This window comes from Callithrix jacchus, chromosome 9 (assembly GCF_049354715.1).
Source record: "Callithrix jacchus isolate 240 chromosome 9, calJac240_pri, whole genome shotgun sequence".
Lineage (NCBI taxonomy): Eukaryota > Metazoa > Chordata > Mammalia > Primates > Cebidae > Callithrix > Callithrix jacchus.
Genome location: NC_133510.1, coordinates 134800923 through 134821348, shown reverse-complemented (window position 1 = coordinate 134821348; position 20426 = coordinate 134800923). Strand labels below are relative to the sequence as shown.

Genomic DNA, 20426 nt, shown 5'->3' with positions numbered 1-20426 from the left:
CATTGCCTCTGTTTCTGTGTCAGTGTCCTCTTTGCCTCTGGGACAGACGCCTGAGAGTGCAGAACTTCAGTGGGTAAAGCTGCTGAGCACATTGCCTCTGTTTCTGTGTCAGTGTCCTCTTTGCCTCTGGGACAGACGCCTGAGAGTGCAGAACTTCAGTGGGTAAAGCTGCTGAGCACATTGCCTCTGTTTCTGTGTCAGTGTCCTCTTTGCCTCTGGGACAGACGCCTGAGAGTGCAGAACTTCAGTGGGTAAAGCTGCTGAGCACATTGCCTCTGTTTCTGTGTCAGTGTCCTCTTTGCCTCTGGGACCGACGCCTGAGAGTGCAGAACTTCAGTGGGTGCAGCTGCTGAGCACATTGCCTCTGTTTCTGTGTCAGTGTCCTCTTTGCTTCTGGGACAGACGCCTGAGAGTGCAGAACTTCAGTGGGTAAAGGTGCTGAGCACATTGCCTCTGTTTCTGTGTCAGTGTCCTCTTTGCCTCTGGGACAGACTCCTGAGAGTGCAGAACTTCAGTGGGTAAAGCTGCTGAGCACATTGCCTCTGTTTCTGTGTCAGTGTCCTCTTTGCCTCTGGGACCGACGCCTGAGAGTGCAGAACTTCAGTGGGTGCAGCTGCTGAGCACATTGCCTCTGTTTCTGTGTCAGTGTCCTCTTTGCTTCTGGGACAGACGCCTGAGAGTGCAGAACTTCAGTGGGTAAAGCTGCTGAGCACATTGCCTCTGTTTCTGTGTCAGTGTCCTCTTTGCCTCTGGGACAGACGCCTGAGAGTGCAGAACTTCAGTGGGTAAAGCTGCTGAGCACATTGCCTCTGTTTCTGTGTCAGTGTCCTCTTTGCCTCTGGGACAGACGCCTGAGAGTGCAGAACTTCAGTGGGTGCAGCTGCTGAGCACATTGCCTCTGTTTCTGTGTCAGTGTCCTCTTTGCCTCTGGGACAGACGCCTGAGAGTGCAGAACTTCAGTGGGTAAAGCTGCTGAGCACATTGCCTCTGTTTCTGTGTCAGTGTCCTCTTTGCCTCTGGGACAGACGCCTGAGAGTGCAGAACTTCAGTGGGTAAAGCTGCTGAGCACATTGCCTCTGTTTCTGTGTCAGTGTCCTCTTTGCCTCTGGGACCGACGCCTGAGAGTGCAGAACTTCAGTGGGTGCAGCTGCTGAGCACATTGCCTCTGTTTCTGTGTCAGTGTCCTCTTTGCTTCTGGGACAGACGCCTGAGAGTGCAGAACTTCAGTGGGTAAAGCTGCTGAGCACATTGCCTCTGTTTCTGTGTCAGTGTCCTCTTTGCCTCTGGGACAGACGCCTGAGAGTGCAGAACTTCAGTGGGTAAAGCTGCTGAGCACATTGCCTCTGTTTCTGTGTCAGTGTCCTCTTTGCCTCTGGGACAGACGCCTGAGAGTGCAGAACTTCAGTGGGTAAAGCTGCTGAGCACATTGCCTCTGTTTCTGTGTCAGTGTCCTCTTTGCCTCTGGGACAGACGCCTGAGAGTGCAGAACTTCAGTGGGTAAAGCTGCTGAGCACATTGCCTCTGTTTCTGTGTCAGTGTCCTCTTTGCCTCTGGGACAGACGCCTGAGAGTGCAGAACTTCAGTGGGTAAAGCTGCTGAGCACATTGCCTCTGTTTCTGTGTCAGTGTCCTCTTTGCCTCTGGGACCGACGCCTGAGAGTGCAGAACTTCAGTGGGTGCAGCTGCTGAGCACATTGCCTCTGTTTCTGTGTCAGTGTCCTCTTTGCTTCTGGGACAGACGCCTGAGAGTGCAGAACTTCAGTGGGTAAAGCTGCTGAGCACATTGCCTCTGTTTCTGTGTCTGTGTCCTCTTTGCCTCTGGGACCGACGCCTGAGAGTGCAGAACTTCAGTGGGTGCAGCTGCTGAGCACATTGCCTCTGTTTCTGTGTCAGTGTCCTCTTTGCTTCTGGGACAGACGCCTGAGAGTGCAGAACTTCAGTGGGTAAAGCTGCTGAGCACATTGCCTCTGTTTCTGTGTCTGTGTCCTCTTTGCCTCTGGGACCGACGCCTGAGAGTGCAGAACTTCAGTGGGTGCAGCTGCTGAGCACATTGCCTCTGTTTCTGTGTCAGTGTCCTCTTTGCTTCTGGGACAGACGCCTGAGAGTGCAGAACTTCAGTGGGTAAAGCTGCTGAGCACATTGCCTCTGTTTCTGTGTCTGTGTCCTCTTTGCCTCTGGGACCGACGCCTGAGAGTGCAGAACTTCAGTGGGTAAAGCTGCTGAGCACATTGCCTCTGTTTCTGTGTCAGTGTCCTCTTTGCCTCTGGGACAGACGCCTGAGAGTGCAGAACTTCAGTGGGTAAAGCTGCTGAGCACATTGCCTCTGTTTCTGTGTCTGTGTCCTCTTTGCCTCTGGGACCGACGCCTGAGAGTGCAGAACTTCAGTGGGTAAAGCTGCTGAGCACATTGCCTCTGTTTCTGTGTCAGTGTCCTCTTTGCCTCTGGGACCGACGCCTGAGAGTGCAGAACTTCAGTGGGTAAAGCTGCTGAGCACATTGCCTCTGTTTCTGTGTCAGTGTCCTCTTTGCCTCTGGGACAGACGCCTGAGAGTGCAGAACTTGAGTGGGTAAAGCTGCTGAGCACATTGCCTCTGTTTCTGTGTCAGTGTCCTCTTTGCCTCTGGGACAGACGCCTGAGAGTGCAGAACTTCAGTGGGTAAAGCTGCTGAGCACATTGCCTCTGTTTCTGTGTCAGTGTCCTCTTTGCCTCTGGGACAGACGCCTGAGAGTGCAGAACTTCAGTGGGTAAAGCTGCTGAGCACATTGCCTCTGTTTCTGTGTCAGTGTCCTCTTTGCCTCTGGGACAGACGCCTGAGAGTGCAGAACTTCAGTGGGTAAAGCTGCTGAGCACATTGCCTCTGTTTCTGTGTCAGTGTCCTCTTTGCTTCTGGGACAGATGCCTGAGAGTGCAGAACTTCAGTGGGTAAAGCTGCTGAGCACATTGCCTCTGTTTCTGTGTCAGTGTCCTCTTTGCCTCTGGGACAGACGCCTGAGAGTGCAGAACTTCAGTGGGTAAAGCTGCTGAGCACATTGCCTCTGTTTCTGTGTCAGTGTCCTCTTTGCCTCTGGGACAGACGCCTGAGAGTGCAGAACTTCAGTGGGTAAAGCTGCTGAGCACATTGCCTCTGTTTCTGTGTCAGTGTCCTCTTTGCCTCTGGGACAGACGCCTGAGAGTGCAGAACTTCAGTGGGTAAAGCTGCTGAGCACATTGCCTCTGTTTCTGTGTCAGTGTCCTCTTTGCCTCTGGGACAGACGCCTGAGAGTGCAGAACTTCAGTGGGTAAAGCTGCTGAGCACATTGCCTCTGTTTCTGTGTCAGTGTCCTCTTTGCCTCTGGGACAGACGCCTGAGAGTGCAGAACTTCAGTGGGTAAAGCTGCTGAGCACATTGCCTCTGTTTCTGTGTCAGTGTCCTCTTTGCCTCTGGGACAGACGCCTGAGAGTGCAGAACTTCAGTGGGTAAAGCTGCTGAGCACATTGCCTCTGTTTCTGTGTCAGTGTCCTCTTTGCCTCTGGGACAGACGCCTGAGAGTGCAGAACTTCAGTGGGTAAAGCTGCTGAGCACATTGCCTCTGTTTCTGTGTCAGTGTCCTCTTTGCCTCTGGGACAGACGCCTGAGAGTGCAGAACTTCAGTGGGTAAAGCTGCTGAGCACATTGCCTCTGTTTCTGTGTCAGTGTCCTCTTTGCCTCTGGGACAGACGCCTGAGAGTGCAGAACTTCAGTGGGTAAAGCTGCTGAGCACATTGCCTCTGTTTCTGTGTCAGTGTCCTCTTTGCCTCTGGGACAGACGCCTGAGAGTGCAGAACTTCAGTGGGTAAAGCTGCTGAGCACATTGCCTCTGTTTCTGTGTCAGTGTCCTCTTTGCCTCTGGGACAGACGCCTGAGAGTGCAGAACTTCAGTGGGTAAAGCTGCTGAGCACATTGCCTCTGTTTCTGTGTCAGTGTCCTCTTTGCCTCTGGGACAGATGCCTGAGAGTGCAGAACTTCAGTGGGTAAAGCTGCTGAGCACATTGCCTCTGTTTCTGTGTCAGTGTCCTCTTTGCTTCTGGGACAGACGCCTGAGAGTGCAGAACTTCAGTGGGTAAAGCTGCTGAGCACATTGCCTCTGTTTCTGTGTCAGTGTCCTCTTTGCCTCTGGGACAGACGCCTGAGAGTGCAGAACTTCAGTGGGTAAAGCTGCTGAGCACATTGCCTCTGTTTCTGTGTCAGTGTCCTCTTTGCTTCTGGGACAGACGCCTGAGAGTGCAGAACTTCAGTGGGTAAAGCTGCTGAGCAGATTGCCTCTGTTTCTGTGTCAGTGTCCTCTTTGCCTCTGGGACAGACGCCTGAGAGTGCAGAACTTCAGTGGGTAAAGCTGCTGAGCACATTGCCTCTGTTTCTGTGTCAGTGTCCTCTTTGCCTCTGGGACAGACGCCTGAGAGTGCAGAACTTCAGTGGGTAAAGCTGCTGAGCACATTGCCTCTGTTTCTGTGTCAGTGTCCTCTTTGCCTCTGGGACAGACGCCTGAGAGTGCAGAACTTCAGTGGGTAAAGCTGCTGAGCACATTGCCTCTGTTTCTGTGTCAGTGTCCTCTTTGCCTCTGGGACAGACGCCTGAGAGTGCAGAACTTCAGTGGGTAAAGCTGCTGAGCACATTGCCTCTGTTTCTGTGTCAGTGTCCTCTTTGCCTCTGGGACAGACGCCTGAGAGTGCAGAACTTCAGTGGGTAAAGCTGCTGAGCACATTGCCTCTGTTTCTGTGTCAGTGTCCTCTTTGCTTCTGGGACAGACGCCTGAGAGTGCAGAACTTCAGTGGGTAAAGCTGCTGAGCACATTGCCTCTGTTTCTGTGTCAGTGTCCTCTTTGCCTCTGGGACAGACGCCTGAGAGTGCAGAACTTCAGTGGGTAAAGCTGCTGAGCACATTGCCTCTGTTTCTGTGTCAGTGTCCTCTTTGCTTCTGGGACAGACGCCTGAGAGTGCAGAACTTCAGTGGGTAAAGCTGCTGAGCACATTGCCTCTGTTTCTGTGTCAGTGTCCTCTTTGCCTCTGGGACAGACGCCTGAGAGTGCAGAACTTCAGTGGGTAAAGCTGCTGAGCACATTGCCTCTGTTTCTGTGTCAGTGTCCTCTTTGCTTCTGGGACAGATGCCTGAGAGTGCAGAACTTCAGTGGGTAAAGCTGCTGAGCACATTGCCTCTGTTTCTGTGTCAGTGTCCTCTTTGCCTCTGGGACAGACGCCTGAGAGTGCAGAACTTCAGTGGGTAAAGCTGCTGAGCACATTGCCTCTGTTTCTGTGTCAGTGTCCTCTTTGCCTCTGGGACAGACGCCTGAGAGTGCAGAACTTCAGTGGGTAAAGCTGCTGAGCACATTGCCTCTGTTTCTGTGTCAGTGTCCTCTTTGCCTCTGGGACAGACGCCTGAGAGTGCAGAACTTCAGTGGGTAAAGCTGCTGAGCACATTGCCTCTGTTTCTGTGTCAGTGTCCTCTTTGCCTCTGGGACAGACGCCTGAGAGTGCAGAACTTCAGTGGGTAAAGCTGCTGAGCACATTGCCTCTGTTTCTGTGTCAGTGTCCTCTTTGCCTCTGGGACAGACGCCTGAGAGTGCAGAACTTCAGTGGGTAAAGCTGCTGAGCACATTGCCTCTGTTTCTGTGTCAGTGTCCTCTTTGCCTCTGGGACAGACGCCTGAGAGTGCAGAACTTCAGTGGGTAAAGCTGCTGAGCACATTGCCTCTGTTTCTGTGTCAGTGTCCTCTTTGCCTCTGGGACAGACGCCTGAGAGTGCAGAACTTCAGTGGGTAAAGCTGCTGAGCACATTGCCTCTGTTTCTGTGTCAGTGTCCTCTTTGCCTCTGGGACAGACGCCTGAGAGTGCAGAACTTCAGTGGGTAAAGCTGCTGAGCACATTGCCTCTGTTTCTGTGTCAGTGTCCTCTTTGCCTCTGGGACAGACGCCTGAGAGTGCAGAACTTCAGTGGGTAAAGCTGCTGAGCACATTGCCTCTGTTTCTGTGTCAGTGTCCTCTTTGCCTCTGGGACAGACGCCTGAGAGTGCAGAACTTCAGTGGGTAAAGCTGCTGAGCACATTGCCTCTGTTTCTGTGTCAGTGTCCTCTTTGCCTCTGGGACAGACGCCTGAGAGTGCAGAACTTCAGTGGGTAAAGCTGCTGAGCACATTGCCTCTGTTTCTGTGTCAGTGTCCTCTTTGCCTCTGGGACAGACGCCTGAGAGTGCAGAACTTCAGTGGGTAAAGCTGCTGAGCACATTGCCTCTGTTTCTGTGTCAGTGTCCTCTTTGCCTCTGGGACAGACGCCTGAGAGTGCAGAACTTCAGTGGGTAAAGCTGCTGAGCACATTGCCTCTGTTTCTGTGTCAGTGTCCTCTTTGCCTCTGGGACAGACGCCGGAGAGTGCAGAACTTCAGTGGGTAAAGCTGCTGAGCACATTGCCTCTGTTTCTGTGTCAGTGTCCTCTTTGCCTCTGGGACAGACGCCTGAGAGTGCAGAACTTCAGTGGGTAAAGCTGCTGAGCACATTGCCTCTGTTTCTGTGTCAGTGTCCTCTTTGCCTCTGGGACAGACGCCTGAGAGTGCAGAACTTCAGTGGGTAAAGCTGCTGAGCACATTGCCTCTGTTTCTGTGTCAGTGTCCTCTTTGCCTCTGGGACCGACGCCTGAGAGTGCAGAACTTCAGTGGGTGCAGCTGCTGAGCACATTGCCTCTGTTTCTGTGTCAGTGTCCTCTTTGCTTCTGGGACAGACGCCTGAGAGTGCAGAACTTCAGTGGGTAAAGCTGCTGAGCACATTGCCTCTGTTTCTGTGTCAGTGTCCTCTTTGCCTCTGGGACAGACGCCTGAGAGTGCAGAACTTCAGTGGGTAAAGCTGCTGAGCACATTGCCTCTGTTTCTGTGTCAGTGTCCTCTTTGCCTCTGGGACAGACGCCTGAGAGTGCAGAACTTCAGTGGGTAAAGCTGCTGAGCACATTGCCTCTGTTTCTGTGTCAGTGTCCTCTTTGCCTCTGGGACAGACGCCTGAGAGTGCAGAACTTCAGTGGGTAAAGCTGCTGAGCACATTGCCTCTGTTTCTGTGTCAGTGTCCTCTTTGCCTCTGGGACAGACGCCTGAGAGTGCAGAACTTCAGTGGGTAAAGCTGCTGAGCACATTGCCTCTGTTTCTGTGTCAGTGTCCTCTTTGCCTCTGGGACCGACGCCTGAGAGTGCAGAACTTCAGTGGGTGCAGCTGCTGAGCACATTGCCTCTGTTTCTGTGTCAGTGTCCTCTTTGCTTCTGGGACAGACGCCTGAGAGTGCAGAACTTCAGTGGGTAAAGGTGCTGAGCACATTGCCTCTGTTTCTGTGTCAGTGTCCTCTTTGCCTCTGGGACAGACGCCTGAGAGTGCAGAACTTCAGTGGGTAAAGCTGCTGAGCACATTGCCTCTGTTTCTGTGTCAGTGTCCTCTTTGCCTCTGGGACCGACGCCTGAGAGTGCAGAACTTCAGTGGGTGCAGCTGCTGAGCACATTGCCTCTGTTTCTGTGTCAGTGTCCTCTTTGCTTCTGGGACAGACGCCTGAGAGTGCAGAACTTCAGTGGGTAAAGCTGCTGAGCACATTGCCTCTGTTTCTGTGTCAGTGTCCTCTTTGCCTCTGGGACAGACGCCTGAGAGTGCAGAACTTCAGTGGGTAAAGCTGCTGAGCACATTGCCTCTGTTTCTGTGTCAGTGTCCTCTTTGCCTCTGGGACAGACGCCTGAGAGTGCAGAACTTCAGTGGGTAAAGCTGCTGAGCACATTGCCTCTGTTTCTGTGTCAGTGTCCTCTTTGCCTCTGGGACAGACGCCTGAGAGTGCAGAACTTCAGTGGGTAAAGCTGCTGAGCACATTGCCTCTGTTTCTGTGTCAGTGTCCTCTTTGCCTCTGGGACAGACGCCTGAGAGTGCAGAACTTCAGTGGGTAAAGCTGCTGAGCACATTGCCTCTGTTTCTGTGTCAGTGTCCTCTTTGCCTCTGGGACCGACGCCTGAGAGTGCAGAACTTCAGTGGGTGCAGCTGCTGAGCACATTGCCTCTGTTTCTGTGTCAGTGTCCTCTTTGCTTCTGGGACAGACGCCTGAGAGTGCAGAACTTCAGTGGGTAAAGCTGCTGAGCACATTGCCTCTGTTTCTGTGTCAGTGTCCTCTTTGCCTCTGGGACAGACGCCTGAGAGTGCAGAACTTCAGTGGGTAAAGCTGCTGAGCACATTGCCTCTGTTTCTGTGTCAGTGTCCTCTTTGCCTCTGGGACAGACGCCTGAGAGTGCAGAACTTCAGTGGGTAAAGCTGCTGAGCACATTGCCTCTGTTTCTGTGTCAGTGTCCTCTTTGCCTCTGGGACAGACGCCTGAGAGTGCAGAACTTCAGTGGGTAAAGCTGCTGAGCACATTGCCTCTGTTTCTGTGTCAGTGTCCTCTTTGCCTCTGGGACAGACGCCTGAGAGTGCAGAACTTCAGTGGGTAAAGCTGCTGAGCACATTGCCTCTGTTTCTGTGTCAGTGTCCTCTTTGCCTCTGGGACCGACGCCTGAGAGTGCAGAACTTCAGTGGGTGCAGCTGCTGAGCACATTGCCTCTGTTTCTGTGTCAGTGTCCTCTTTGCTTCTGGGACAGACGCCTGAGAGTGCAGAACTTCAGTGGGTAAAGCTGCTGAGCACATTGCCTCTGTTTCTGTGTCAGTGTCCTCTTTGCCTCTGGGACCGACGCCTGAGAGTGCAGAACTTCAGTGGGTAAAGCTGCTGAGCACATTGCCTCTGTTTCTGTGTCAGTGTCCTCTTTGCCTCTGGGACAGACGCCTGAGAGTGCAGAACTTCAGTGGGTAAAGCTGCTGAGCACATTGCCTCTGTTTCTGTGTCAGTGTCCTCTTTGCCTCTGGGACAGACGCCTGAGAGTGCAGAACTTCAGTGGGTAAAGCTGCTGAGCACATTGCCTCTGTTTCTGTGTCTGTGTCCTCTTTGCCTCTGGGACCGACGCCTGAGAGTGCAGAACTTCAGTGGGTAAAGCTGCTGAGCACATTGCCTCTGTTTCTGTGTCAGTGTCCTCTTTGCCTCTGGGACCGACGCCTGAGAGTGCAGCTGCTGAGCACACGATTATCTTGTTTACTTTAATAAGAAACCACCAGCCTGTGTTCCAGGGTGGCGGCAGCGTGTCACCTCTCCATCCACAGCATGAGTGGTCCGGCTCCTTTGTGTTCTCACCAGCACTGGGTCTTGTTGCTGTTCGTTATTTTAGCCTTTGTGATGGGTGCAGGGCGGTGCCTCATGGTGGCTTTAATCCGCATGTTCCTGATGGCTGCTGATGCTGAGTGCCCTTCGACAGCTTCTTTGCCATCTGCTCGTGGTCTCCAGTGAGCTGTCTGTTCATATCCGTTTTCTAATTGGATTGTTTGTACTTTTAACAATTGAGATTTGAGAGATTGCAGTAGATATGATGGAAAGCAGTCCTATGTTACAAACGTGGTTTGTAAGTTTTATTCCAGTCTGTGGAATTGGTTTGTCATTTCCCCCTCTCCACGTGGGTTTTTGCAGAGCAAAAGTGTTTCATTTTGTTGATGTCCCTCATAACTGCTCATTAACCTTTGATTTTTCCTCCAGAATTTCCCAGGAATCTACCCACCTTCCCCATCTCCACAGATGCACCTTCCACATGTGAGCACTGCTCACATGCTAGCAGCTGGCACCCCTTCCCCTCTCCCAGGGGTGTTGGTGGAACTCACGAGAAGGTGTCTCCAGAGAGGGCCTCCTCAGCAGCCCAGGCCTCCCGTGCTGGCTCCTCACCCTCTCTGCAATCCCCATGGGGATGAGGTCTCCTGTGGATTTGGAATGAGACATGGAGATCTTCTGTTGGTCAGCGTCACATGGGCTGTAGAATGTGGGGGCTATCGAGTCTCGTGCTCATTTGGAATTTTCAGTTTATTATCCTCAGTTGTATTTGAGGGACGGCAGAACAGTGCGTATCACTTCTGAGGAGCTTGTTCTCTCTTCGCTTTGAGTGAGGTACAAGTTCTTAGGTATTAGGAAGGATAATTGTTACTGTTTTTAGCAGTAGTGGCAGTAGTGCATTTAGGTCACAAGCCGTGGCTTGTTGGCTCTCTCTTCTAGCTCATCCTCACCCTCCTGGAGCAGGGAACTTCGTGAGAGAAGTAGTGAGACTTTTTCCGTTTCAAAAGCTTAGGTCAGTGCCAGACCCATCAGCATGCTTTGTCGGCATCAGAAACAGGCCCAGCTGATTGGAGTCAGTGATTAGAAGCTCATGGAATTGAAGGAAAAAAGGCGTGGAAAACCAAATAACCTGGAGTCTTCGTTTCAGCTGAAGCAGGGCCAGGGACAAGGCGGTGACGCAGACACCCTGGGGACCCAGAGGCCAGGCTCAAAGGATGGAGGCTTGCTAAAAACCATGGAGAGTGTATCTTTCTCGCTGTTTTCATCAAAGCAGAGAAATCCATGCACCGGTGTCGCAGACGTACCAACACCCACAGAGGCCTCAGACGTGCGTGCAGAGGGAGGCCATGCCGTGCACGCCGGTGGCCACGGCTGGAGAGTGAGGCCAAAGGAGCCAAAGTTGCATCTTTCTTCGTTTTCATTTCAGACCATCTGAGCAGCAGGTCAGCGAGCGCAGATCCACTTGCACCTGCCCCAGAGGCACAGCACATTTACGCCTCAGCGCCCGACCACCGTGTTCGCACAGCACACGAGGCTGAGTCCATGAACAGACGGGACTTGCTCTGCAGCATTGAAGCAAGCGCTGTGCTCGAACTTGTGCCCTCACGGAGGAGAGCAACCGCTAACGCACGTGTCTGATAGCTCTTGGTTCACTTCTGATCTCTAATCATTTTGTCCTCCAGTTTTCCAGGAGGCCATTAGTGTCAAGAAGGAAACATTCCCTGTGGTAGGAAATCGGTGTGCCCCGGTGGGCAGCTTGGAGGTGGAGGCCGCTGGGTTTTCTGCCAGGCAGGCTCCCTGAGGCCCAGAGGCAGAAGCGCTGGTGCCCGGCCCAGCTGGTGCAGGCGAGTGGTGAGTCAGCTTACCACTAGCGAGGGCTCTTTGTCTTAAGAAGACAGTTAATAATTATTTTCAGTGATTCAGAAAAACAGTCTTCAGTGCTCTCGGGGAAGACACTTGCAGGAGAGGGACGGGAATGTGGAGGGCCTGGTGGCCCCGCAGCTGACCGCACCTGATCCTGTGGCAGCTGAGTGGGAGCCCACGGTGACTAGGCATGCATCTCGTGCCTTGTGGCACCGTCTCATTCCGTCCACCCAGAATTTATTATCCTCAGTATCTCGTGTCCACCCGGCTCTTCCTCCTTAGAGCCCTCGTGGGTGTATCCTAGTGACCTGCGTTAGTGGTGCCTGTACAGGAACTTGTGATGTGAAGGCCTTTCTAGCAGGCGGGCTTTTCTAGTCATCAAACGGAAGTGCAAGAGTCTTCGTTCTTTTTGAAAAACCAACGGATTTGTCAGCACTGGACTCGTGTGCACGGGAAGACCAGGCTGCAGTGGAGGGCACTCCTGGCACCGCAGGCCTCTGTAGGTCCCCTGTTGCCGGAGTTGGAATCTGCATCCCTGGCAGCAGTTCCCCTCCCTTTCTAGCACATTCTGCAGCAGCAGACCTTCCCATCTCTCAGCTTCTCCCCGTGACTGTCCACTTCTTTCCTTGCACAGCTGTCTGCCTGCACAGCAGAGGCTGTCTGTGTTTCTGTCTGTTTTCTCACCGCCTCCTCCCGGTCAACTGCTCTATCCTAGGGCTCCCAGTCCTCAGCCCAGCCAGCCCTCAGCCCGTGAGCGGCCCCCTCCCACATGCTCGGCCCACGTGCTCTTCTCACTCAGCCGCCAGTGACCTGCGCATCTCCAGGTCCTCCTCCGGCGCGTGCCGCCGCCTCTCAGCAGCATCAGATGCCCGTGGGGACCTCCTCTCCTCTGGCTTCCGGGGTGGCGCACTCCCTGGCTGTCTCCTCTGTCTCGGCTGTTCCCTCTTGGTTTTCTTTCCAGATGATGCCTCCCCTGCCTGGGTGTGGGGTGTGCCAAAAGGTTCGTCCTGGGCCCACCTTCTCGTGCCACCATATTTACTTTCCTCATCTACCTCCCCCATTCCCTGGGCCTTCAGTGCTGTCCGTATGTTGGTGAACCCCAGATGGCGTCTCTAGAATATTCCCCTCTAATTTCACTCTAGACTCTGAATCCAGTGGGCTCTTGAAGCCTCCTCAGATGGCTCTTGGGCAGCATGAGTTCAGCAAGGCCACCAGTGAGCAGTGGGCCTCTGTCTACACCTTCCCGTGTCCTCCCTAATGAGGGGCCCACAGTCCCCCGACTTGTGTGGATCCAGAGGCTCCATCCTTCAGGCCCCTTTCCTTTACTGCCTTCAAATTCCAGGCATCAGCATCCTGGCCCCCACCTGCTCCCTGTCCACAGCCCCACCGTGCTGGACACAGGCATTCATCAAACAGCTGCTTGCGTTCCTGCTCTGAGTTACTGGAGATGGACTCCCTGCAGAGGCCACTGACGGCCACTGATCGTCACTGAGAGGCGGTTGTACGAGGGCAGTGTCGTTCACAGGAGAAGCAAGGAGGAGCACTGAACTTTCTGGGCACTGGACCGTTCAGTTGTTACAAGCCTGTGTACGTTTCATGAAACAGTGATCGTATTGCGGATACGGTTTTCGTCCTCAGTTATTTTTGTGTAATTATGAAATGCAGGGTGATTGCTGAGATTCAGCCGTGCTACAGTCACTGCCAATATCACCAAGAAGGCTCCCCACCTCCTCATTTGTTTTCCTTATTAGGAAAAGCATGTTTGTGATTTAAAACCGTGTCAGCTGACATGGTGTGATGTGAGCCAGGCCCATCCTGGCCCCTTTGCGTTTGCTCCTGGAGAGGTGCGGGGCAGCCGGGCTCGCCCCATGGCCTCACACAGGGCACGGGGCCTCACTCACCGAATTGGGTCTTACTCACTGAGCAGGGCTCAGGGCATTGGGTCTTAGTCACTGCCCCTTGGTGACCCGCTGCTACATGACCAAAGTCCCCAACTTAAACAGGAACAGCGTGGCTGTGCTCAGGGCCACGCCCAACGAGGCCAGGCTGTGCTGGGGCTTCTGGGCAGCGTCTGCCTCTGTGCTCCGGCCTCACCCCCCACGCCTTGTTTGCCGGCAACTCCAGACCCGCAGACTTCACTTCATTTTTCTCTTAAATTATTCACTTTGGAATATAATTTGGGCATTTATATTTAAGCAGCGCTGCCATTGAAAATCGTCTGTGTACGCAAATTAGGCAGTGTTGGTAACAGCTGTGGGGTTCAGATTTCCTGGCGTTATCTGAGCATTTCTCAGCCAGTAGGTGAGTTTTGGAGGAGGAATGGGCAGTCTCTTTTTGGGGACAATGGATTGAGGCTCAGATTTACAAGGACCCAAACTTGTTTTAAGACAGGATCGTTCTAAGCTCTCACATTCCTGTCAGTTTTCAGATGAAATGGTTTCTGTTGAGATCTCCTCCTCAGGCTTCAGAAATCACGCCTTTCCTGACCCTGCAGGGCGAGCTCTGATCCGAGGACTTCCAGCTCCTGCGGGGCTCTGCACAGGACACTCCTTAATCAGATCAGGAAAGACACAAGGGGCTGGCAGCAGCAGAGCTGAGGGGGTGTCGCTGGTGCACCGCAAACTGGGAAAGGGCCCAGGACTCTGAGCTGCCCCCAGGGCAGGGGCTGACTTTCTGCCTCTAACAGCACCAGCCTTCTTTATGGCTGCTGGCTCACCGTCCAGGTGGGCTCTGATGTCTGAGGGGTGGAGCAGGGCAGCCGCAGCAGGGAGGTGCTGTGAACCCCTGCACCAAATCCCGCCCTGATCAGAGCCCTGTCCCACTGGTGGCGTGGGTGGGCAGCTGCCGGCTTCTTGCCGTTTCACCCTGACCTTGTGCCGACGTCGCCATTGCTTCTCTTGTCTTCTCATCTGTCCCTGATTTGGTCCCCCAAGTGAGCTCTCCTTCTGCATCTGGCACAGCTTCCAGCTGGGGCGAGAGCTCTGTTCTCCCTGCAGGCTCTTGCTTCACGTTCACTGAGGAATTGAAAGGCAGCTTGCAGGGCTCTCCTGGAGGTCTGTGACCAGGCTCCTGCCTCTGCCAGCTGGCATGGGCTTCCCTTCCTTGGGATCCTGGTGAGGGGGTCCAGTCCCCATTTCCTCTCCGCTTTCTCCTCTTTTTATGTGCATCGGTCAGGACAGTGTTGACCACAGGTAGCAGCAAATCTGACCCAAACTTCAGGATACACAAAGGCGATTCGTGCATTCTCTAACCTGGCAGGTACGGGCTGGTCAGGGCTGATGGGGTGCGTCCGGAAGCACCTCTCAGCTCTGGCCCACGGCCTGCGCCACTATCAGAACAAGGTGGCCCCATGGCCCCCAGCCACCCCTTCCTCATCCCGAGCAGGTGGTGTAAGATTCTCTTGTCCTTCCCCAGCCTGAGCCTCGCTGCTTCTCACCTCCCTGGATGGTTCCACTGCCTGACCCTCACCGAGGCTGGAGAGGAGAAGCCCGGCTGGGTCAGACCCAGTGATGGGAACCTGCTCAGTGGGGAGCCCAGGGGAGTGGGAGAGGAATCTCCCGGTAGAGAGATGCTGAGCAGCGGGACAGTGGCCGTCCCCCACGAAGCTCCTTCCGTGCTTTATGGGTGTGGATGATGAGATGCTTGTGGTCTCCGGAGCTCTTTTGGGGCCACAGGCAGCTCTGAAGGTGGAGCCTCTGGGAGGGAGTAGGGAGAATTGCCTTCCCCAGCAGACCTTTACAACTGGCCACATTTCCTTCAGATATAATTTTAACAGCATTCTTGAGGTAGAGTTGATATACACAAACCCGCATGTTTTTAATGTCTACGGTTTGATGTGTTCAGACATTTGCAAACACTGATGAAGCCATCAGCGTGGCCAGGGTGATAGCATCAGAAATGTGTTCCGATGAGATGCAGCACCCGGGTAGAGCCGCAGCCTTCTCTGCTTCTGCTGCAGTTTCCCCAACCCTGTGTAGCTCCCACCTCGGATCTGGTGTCTGTCTCCTTTGCAAGCTCTTACGCTTCTGCTCTGTACGGGGGTGTCGATAAACGATGTCGAGAACTGCTTCATACGCTCACATGGGTAAGTCTCAAAAACAGATTTCCCCAAAGGGGCAGTATTAAGTTATATGTTTTTTCTGTATTAATTTAGTCGTTTTCTTCCTGGTGGGTCTTTAGCTAGTTTCAAACATTTCATTTTTATTATTGGTACTATAAACAAAGCTGCCATAATCCCACTGGTGTGTCTCTGCCTGCCTGGGCACATGGCCGGGGACAGGACCATGCACCAGGATGGCTGGGGTCTGCCTATCACTCTCCAGAGCGGCCACATCAGCTTATGATCCCACCAGCAGCACCAGCAGTCAGAGCTGCTCTGCATCAAGCACCACCTCAGACTTTAAATTTCTGTGTGTCATAGTGTTCCATGAAGGTTTACTTAGCATTTTCGTGGCTGTAGGTGGCGTTGAGGGTCTTCCGTGTTCACAGCTCGCCCCAGGCTGGAGATGCTCCTGTAGCCCATGGGGACCGACTTCCAAAGGTGCCCACAGGTCTCAGGAACCTCAGGGACCAACTCCCAAAGGTGCCCACAGCCTGTCTGGACCAGAGTCCCGGCCATGCGGCTTCACCCTGGCTCTCCATTCTGGGTCCTGGAAATGTTTGTCTGATCAGGGTTATTGGTTTGGGGTTACATTTAAAACGTCCCCCTTAAAAAAGAAAGGGGAAATGGAGGGGAAGGTGTTTGTGTGCTCAGTGGGTGGAAGAAAAGCATCTTCCTGAGATCAGGGCCTGGGGAGGTTTGGGCTCCACGATTCCATGTATGAACTTCTCAAATGGAGTCTCGAAGGGGAAGATGTGGAACAAAGGAGGCCAGGAATGGGATGCGCTGACCCTCACCTCCCGGGCAGCTCTGGGTGTGAGCAGGCAGCTCCTAGAACCCTCACCTCCTGGGCAGCTCTGGGCATGAGCAGGCAGCTCCTAGAACCGTCACCTCCCAGGCAGCTCTGGGTGTGAGCAGGCAGCTCCTAGAACCCTCACCTCCTGGGCAGCTCTGGGCATGACCGGGCAGCTCCTAGAACCGTCACCTCCCGGGCAGCTCTGGGTGTGAGAAAGCAGCTCCTAGAACCCTCACCTCCCAGGCAGCTCTGGGCATGAGCAGGCAGCTCCTAGAACCCTCACCTCCCGGGCAGCTCTGGGCATGAGCAGGCAGCTCCTAGAACCCTCACCTCCCGGGCAGCTCTGGGCATGAGCAGGCAGCTCCTAGAACCCTCACCTCCCGGGCAGCTCTGGGCATGAGCAGGCAGCTCCTAGAACCCTCACCTCCCGGGCAGCTCTGGGCATGAGCAGGCAGCTCCTAGAACCCTCACCTCCCGGGCAGCTCTGGGCATGAGCGGGCAGCTCCTAGAACCATCACCTCCCGGGCAGCTCTGGGCATGAGCGGGCAGCTCCTAGAACCCTCACCTCCCGGGGCAGCTCTGGGCATGACCGGGCAGCTCCTAGAACCCTTACCTCCCGGGGCAGCTCTGAGCATGAGCGGGCAGCTCCTAGAACCCTGCTGCCCACCCTGGCGGAACTGGCTCTCTTCCATGGGGAATGAGCTCTGGGAAGTGTGAGAGACCCACACGTGGATCCTACCCGGGCAGCTCTAGAGCAGGCTGTGATGTGGATCAGCCTTCTGATAGGAATGGAAACTACAGAAGGAAGAGTGTGATGGACCTGGGAGGTGCTGAGGTCGTCCCCGCGGGGGCCGTGCCTCTAGTTGAGAGTGTGATTACCTGCGAATCCTCCCTCCAAGATGCATTATGGAGGCCTGTTGTGGAGTTTGCCTTATTAAAACAATATTTTCCCCATTTGAAAGCCATTTGGGAGAAAGAAAAAGACTGGGAGAGAGAAAGAGAGAGAGAGAGGCATATTCATCATTTACCGGTATTGATCATAAACTGTTTCGGTCATAGGTGAGTCTATAAAGCAGCTTAGTAAACTAGAAAGAAGGTTTTTTCTGGCTGCAGAAAGCTGCAGCTCCTGAGAAGTGGCCCTGGGAATGAGTACCAATTAGGACGGTTGGTCCCGGGCCACTGCCCACCCCTTCACTGCTGTACGAACGTCCCCATCAAGGCTGGTGCCCAGAGCCAGCCCGCAAGAGTCCTGGTGCGGTGGGGCGGGGTCCGCACTGGAGGGTCTTTCTGGAGCTCCGGCACTCAGCTCGTTTCTTCTGTCGTGGAGTGTGAATAGCAGTGAATATGCAGTCTGTGAAGACCTTGGAGGAATTCAGACCGAATGATTTATAACCCACCTGTTCCGGGAGAGGAGTCCAGAGGAGGTCTGAATGGGTGGAGGCGGGACTCTGACCCAGGGCTGTGGAGGCCCCTGCGATGCTGGCTGGAGTGACTGCCTCCTGGGCTCCCACTCAGACTGCACCTGGGATACCTCTTTCTTAATAAAATCAAAGCTCGCACCTCAGGAAGCAAGTGGGGCGTGGATGCAACTGTGGCCCCAGGAGGAGGGGGGCCCAGGGGGCCTGAAGACCCCAACCCAACTGTTCTGGGTGGGAACCAGTCGCAGCTCAGCTCTCTGGGTTCCTGTGCGTGGACAGTCACTGCACGGCGAGGCTTGCAGAGGATTGGGACACCAGGGAAGAACACTGATGGACGTTGGATTGCTCACGCTGTCTGAGGCATGGGATGAAATGAGGGGAGATGGGCCTTGGGCAGCAAGGTGTGAGTGACTCCGAGTTGAGGAGCTGACCCTGGACTGGAGCTGGCCACGCTTGACCCAGGACAGCCTGAGTCTGCAGATCTGCCCCGCGCCTGTGTCTCAGCCACTAAACGGTGTGAAGACTTCCTTCTCAGGCTTGTACAGGTGGATGGGATGCATCTGAGCAATCTAGTGGACTGAGAAATGCTTTTGGATCACAGTACTCTTGGAAGGGGACTGACCTCCAAGCTGGACAGGATGGAGGGGAGGGCTCAGATGGCCACTGAGTCCAGATGGACATGGCGCCATAATCGAATATTAGAACAAGGGTGCATCCCTTTCTCCCACCCCTCCACCGGCTCTGGGGTCAGACCCCACCCCTGCCTGGAGAACGGCAGCTGTCTTTGGTGGCCCCTTTTCCACCTCACCCATCTGTCTCTCAGGAGGTAGACACACCAAGGAGGGGGAAGATGGGCTCTGCAGTCCTCACACCTGTCCACCGTGGGCACCTCCCAGGCAGAAGGGATGTGAACCACGCTCCCCAGACAGCTGAGCGCAGTGTGCTTGCCAGTGAGGTCCATGCTGGACATGCCGCTTGTCAGTCAGAGCTCATGGGGGCCCGCAGTTCCCACCAGCACTAGGGCAGAAATCCTGGAGTTTGGTTCTCATTCCATGGCGAGCCGCATCACGCTCTGGCAAGGACCTGAGGTCCTCCTGTCTGGGACTGCTCCCTCTTCCTGCGAAGTGATTTTGTAAAGAGCCCCTGCTGCTTTCTTTGGTGGAAAACTTCGGGGTGTGGGATGTAAGATCACTCACCATCTTGCTGCTGCTCCTGCTCCGGATGCTCAGGGCCCATCTCAGCCGTTCTTCTGCTGGACCCTTGGGTTGAGTTCATGGGATGAGTCTTCTGGGCTCTTGGAGACTCAGTCCATCCATCCATCCATTTTACATGGATAGAGTGACGGAGTCTCGAAGTCCCCTCCTCCTAGGGCGCCTTTTATGGAACACTTCCATCCTCTAATGGAACATTTGCTGTTGAGACCTGGTCACCCCCGTGAGACTCAACCTCATGACAGAGCTCAGAGCTGTCCATGCTGTGATGTTCTCCCTCCCCCATGCCAACTATTGCAGGTCTCAGACCAAATTCTGCATGTCGGTGGCGTAATTATAAAGAGACTCGAAATGCCAGGACCCGTTGTCAGGAGCCCCAGCCTCTCAGGGCATTGCCCACGGCCCCCACGGCCCCTGGGAGTGCTTCCTCCAGTGACCTGGGCTGGGACTATGTCCTGAGGAGGGGAAGGAGGCCCATGCCACATCCAGCCTGGCTCTTGAGAACTTCAGACATGGATCCTCTTGGAAGCAATAGCAATCTGTTATCTGCTTACCTGATGGTCATCTCTATGTCCACAAACAGAATCCAGCTCCACGGAATAACAAAGTCCTAGGGTAATGGCAGAGGTGGGACACGGCCAGCTGCGTGTCCTCTAGCTGTAATACTGAACTTAGGTGGGAGAGTGCTTGAGGAGGAAGGACTCAGCCCTGGGCAGGCCAGGGCAGGATGTGGAGTTAATATGCGAGGGGGCACCATTCACTCCACAGTCAGGTGAGATAATTTTATGTTAACATAACCCTACAAAGTGTGTCCTGTTGTTTCCACCGCAGGAAATCAAGTTCAGAGACGAGCTTCGTGCCCAAGATCACAGAGCTGGCACGCTGCTGAGCTGGAATCTGCCTCCTCCATCTGTCTGGCCTCAGTCCTCTTCACAAGGCCTCAGGGCCTCCTTGCTGGGAGAAGACTTTCTGTAGCGGGGTGGATGTCTCTCTCTCGTTCCTGGTTTGGAATGCTGCTGGGACACAGCAGGGGCCCAGTAACCCGTTTTAACATGGTAAAATAAACAAGAGTAAAAATGGTACACTAAAAAAAAAATACCCATTTAATACAAAAGAAGGTAGTGACAGAGAAAGAGAGGAACAAAAACGAGAATTGCTTCTAAGTGAAATGTTTAGAAAAGAAGAGAAGGCAGACACGAAGTGTATAAAACGTACATCGCGGTGTCTTTATTTGTGTAAGATAGTAATGTGGTTTTCAACAAGTGTTCACTGGTCGTCTACATTTTGTTTATTCTTTATTTACACATCTTGCTCAGTATTGACGGAAGGCCTGCTCTCCATCAGACGCCCTCCTAGCGGGTGGGGCTACAGGCCTCATTTTCAGGGGAGTCCCCACTGAGAGAGCCCGTGGGAGGGCAGGGGAAGCGCACACAGCAAGCAGCCATCCCGCCCACGGCTCAGGGCTCCTTCGTCAGTAGCTCCTCTGAGGCCCCTGGGGCAGGTGAGCCTGGGGCTTCCTGTTCAGGACCCCCTCTCCCCATGCAAAGAGCAGCAACTTGTGATCACGTCCAGCAGTTTGACCCTTTAATTAGAGAGCCAGGAACAGCAGTCAGCTGGGGTCAGGCCAGCGGCATGGAAAACAGCCAGCAGGGATGCCTGGGGCCCCACCTCCCCAAACCCCTCGCAGATGCTCATGGACACTCCCTGGGTGTCGTGATCTTGGAGTCCCCAGCACCCCTTTGCTGCTCCCAGGGTTCCTCCTCTCTCAGCCTATTATGGCTGAGGAGCAAGCCCATTTTCCCAGCTGTTTGTATCATGTCTAAAGGTCAGTAACCCCATTTGCCAAGTCTTCCACGTGGCAAAGATCTCCAGACCGTAGCCACAGCTCGGGCATCTCAGTA

General features: G+C 54.1%; 1 long non-coding RNA gene across 1 annotated transcript in view; it reads left to right on the top strand.

Moving 5' to 3' along the window:
- LOC128928656 (uncharacterized) overlaps positions 1 to 19804 on the top strand; it is a 46916-nt gene extending 27112 nt beyond the window's left edge. Inside the window, exon 5 of the long non-coding RNA XR_008474077.2 lies at positions 19357 to 19804. This is a non-coding gene — a long non-coding RNA (uncharacterized LOC128928656). The remainder of the gene's footprint in view (positions 1 to 19356) is intronic.
- The last annotated feature ends 622 nt before the right edge of the window (positions 19805 to 20426 follow it).